The following is a 4197-nucleotide window of genomic DNA, read 5'->3' on the forward strand; positions in this document are numbered from 1 at the left end:
TCCAGAAAACTCTGCAAAGCAGGCGCCAACCCTGGAACTAGCTGATACATTTGCCTCAGTCAAGCAAGCCGGCGGGATAAAGATAAGCCAAACGGGCTTATACCATTTTCAAATGTATTTTCCACAGACACAAATGATTATATCAAAATAAATAGATAAACAAATAATAAATTAGATCCACTCAATTAGAGCTATTCTCCCTGATATCAAATAAATACTTATTCTTTCTATCTTTTCCTGTAACAATCCAATTAAACTTTATGTATAGAATTGTTATTATTGCATTTGGGCGTTACTATTGTCTTGACTCAATTGTTATTAATACAATTAAGTTATAAGGGACCCTAAGGCAATTCTTGATCTCCCCTAGATTAAACCCGAGCCGTTTTTGGTATAGGTTGAGTGGTGCAGCTGGTAACGAGAGCAATAGCGCGCATACTAGTTCGAATCCAGACCATTGAGCTATCGGTTGGACTCGATCCCACAAAAATAACACACAACCCGCCACGGTCACATAAGGAAAAGTGTGTGAACCAAAAGTACAAGGGTATTTTTGGGGGAAGAATAATATTGGCATGTCACTTGTTATAAATAACGCTTGTAGAAAGTACTCACATTAGGAATATAGAGCAATCAATGGGATTTAAAAGAAAAAGTGCAGATTTCTGCCCCTTCCCTATGGAACTCTCACCTCCTGTCATTCTAATTCAGTCATGTCTGCAGATCAGATTGTTTTGGTTCGATTTATCTGAGTTTCAATCTCGGTGTTCCGTTGTCTCGATGGAACTGACATTGTTCTAAATATAGAATTGACAGTCGTCGATGGACATCATTGCAGTCTATAACAGCCGACAGTCAATATCACATGTGTTACTAATTTCCAGTTTGGAAATATTTTGCGTTGTAAATATGAAGGCGTGTATATCATTCCTATCTTCATGTAGTAGAGAGGTGATGTTACCCGCACGAAATAGCCGAATTAGTCATCGTCCTACAACGCCTACTTCTAGGCAAGTGACTAGCTAGTCCGAGACTAGAAAGCTTTCAAAACATCAGATTTTTTAAGACACTTACTTCACTTGGGCTTAAGACTATCTAGTCATTTACTAGACTAGTAGAATACTAAATATAGTCCTCGTTCATGAAAACGGGCCCAGGTATTCTTAACCTCTATTACATAATGTAACATTCGCAGATTTCAAATGCTCACAGTGTTACCAAGGAAAACATTAAAAGTACCCGAACACTACCGATTGTATAACATAACCGTTAGATAGTGTTGATATTAAAACATGCTTTTCGCTGTCAAATGAACACATCATATCTTCATATCTGTCGTGGGTTGCAGACATTAATTTTGATACGATGCAGTTGCATGTGTTTTTGACCGAGACATCACTGTGTACAATAAATATTCGTAATAATTAGACAAGCGATTTTATCTTATTTTCTTTTTTTAAAAAACCATTCACATTGTTAACCCGGTGCTATATCCTATTATTTTATTAGGTTATTAGATTGTTGATCTTGAACTATTTCGACATTTGGTCAAAATGAAAGTAGCCAGAAGAGCCAGAAGACAACATTTACGGAATATGTGACCAATCATTTCAAAAAAGGGAATTATGTCGTCGTGATTTTGATTAATTCTGTAAATTCAATTTTAGGTTAACATAATATTTTTTTAATGAGTCAAAAGAAATGCCCTTATTGTGGAGAACGAGATCTGGTTCTTAGACTTTAAAAAGATTAAAATGTCCTTATTTCTGATCAATTAGATTTTATAGTCGGTTTCCTTCTTTCATTTCGACAAACTCCCAACGTGACGCAGCGGATACATATTATTAATTCAGATGTCCTCAAACCTTGCCGCAGGATATCTTGGAAACCGAGACTACATTTTCGTATTACGTTCTAAATATATACAAGGAAAGGGTCAAAGAGCGTTTTTCATTTTGCGTTGCGCGAAAAACTAAAAATGACAAATTATTTCTTTAAGAAAAGACAGTTGTGGTGCTTAAGTTGTGCCAGTGCGATAAATTGCTGCGTACTTTTCTCAGAAATCAGAAAAAGTGTGTATGAAACAGTGCCAAACAGAGCAAAAAATATAAGAAAAAAAACCCCATGCGGCAGGCTGATATTGTGGAATGGTTCTTTTCATATATTTTTCTTACTTGCTATGTCTGGCACTGTTACATACACACCTGATCAGATCTTTATTTTATACCAGTGCCCGTTCTATAATATGTCAATTTTTTCATTCTTATAATGGTCGCCTTCTTAAGTGCATGATGTATTTTTTGCACCAAAAGGCAGCGTTTAACAGACACAAATTGAAAATTGGAAATGAAGTATCATTATGTGTTATTTGATTTTATTGCATCCCCTACTGTGCTTTTAAAAACAACGGCAGTGTTGTTGAATTTAGTTTGGTCCAATACTGCCATTCTTTTTAAAAACACAATATATTCAATGCTAACCAATCAGGACAGACTATGTTCTTTAATAAAACGACAGAATACTAGCAGACCACTGTTTCTAAGAGCACGGAATTAATTAAGTCAAACCAGGGGAGGCGGGGAGGAACTGTATAATGCAGTATAGAAAGCCAAATAAAGTGTACACTTTTGTTAGAAAATAAATACAATGGAATTGGAAATAAATACAAAATGAATACAAAATACATCCCTTACATTTTTTTATATATTGTCTGAGATAACGCAATTATGTGTTTTGGCATAAGGCATTAACCCTCTCCTTACCACATGCAGCAAAATCGTCGCATTTGTTACGATACAATAAACAGCCGTGGCCAAGAGTTTAAGACCAAAATAATTAAATTAATAAACATTAATCTAAACCTTGTGAAACAAGGAAAAATAAACAAACTCACTTCAAATGATTAAAAATATTATTTAATACTTTTACTGAATCTTTGAACCATATTTCAGTATTTTGTATGTCCACCTTTTGCTTTGAGGACAGCTTTGATCCGTCGAGACATGCTGGAAACAGGCTTTGGCAGTATTCTGGAGAAAGCTTTACTGTTCGCTGGTTGTGTGTCTGCAACCTTGTATTTCATTAAGTGTAATATATTCTCTATCGAATTGAGATCTAGACTGTTTCAGGGCCATTCCAATGTTGTTCTTCGAAACAAAGTCCTGAACAATTTTTGCTCTGTGGCAAGGGGCACCGTCGTGCATGGATATATTACACTGGTGTAACTGCAGATTAGAATGCAGTTTGTCTTTCAGCAGTTCCAGGTATTTATGGCCATTCATCGTTGTTCCAGGATCAAAAAAATATAGACTGACAGTTCCTGACTTGGAAAATGCTCCCCAAATCATTTGGCTTGGCGGGTGTTTTATTCTCTGGACTGTATACTTTTCATCATACTGTTTACTTACTGGTCCTCTCACGTTATATATACGAACAACAAACTGTTGCACAGTTGATTTGTCTGAAAACATGACGTTGCCCCATTGTCTTCAGTCCAATGTTTGTGCTTCGATGCAAACGCCAAAGCGTTTCTGTTTCATAATTCGGGTTAGCCTGGATTTTCGAGAAGGTTTGTGAGATCAGAAGCCAAAATCATCAGTCAAGCGTATTGAGACTGTCTTACGACTGTCATCCACACCACATAACATGAGCACAGATCGAATATTTTGGCATGAGGCAGTAGGATTCTTCGAAACCATCGTCCTAATGACCCTATCAGCTCTGGGAGAAGTTTTCCTTGGGCGGCCAGTTTTGTCTCTGTCTGAAAAATTGCTTTCTGATGGGGACTTTTGAATAGCATTGTGCACTGTAGTCTTGCTGCACCCTATCTTGCATTATATGCCATTTTCTGTGTACCCTTCATTTGAGCCCTAACAATGCTAGAAATGGATGGATTTTTGCCCATTTTGGTGTTGTCCACAAAGTTCAATCAAGTGACTATAAATTGCTTCCGAATGTCAATATGAACATCAGCCTTTGCTGTCAGCTATTAAAATTGCAGAATAAACATCTTTTATTGAAATGAGTTCATTTCCTGTGCTGCATCAGAGAACAAGGTGCGAAAAATGAAAAAGAAATAGGTAGATGAGAGTTTTTCAAAGCTTGGTCTTAAACTTTTGGCCACGACTGTACATTGTTCCTATTATATTTTGTATATTTGTACATCACAAAGTTTGAAGAACGATCCTTGTTAAATTA

The sequence above is a fragment of the Berghia stephanieae genome, chromosome 3 (genome assembly GCF_034508935.2).
Source record: "Berghia stephanieae isolate SIO BIC M18660-M18661 chromosome 3, UCSD_Bste_1.3, whole genome shotgun sequence".
In the NCBI taxonomy this organism is placed as follows: Eukaryota; Metazoa; Mollusca; class Gastropoda; order Nudibranchia; family Aeolidiidae; genus Berghia; species Berghia stephanieae.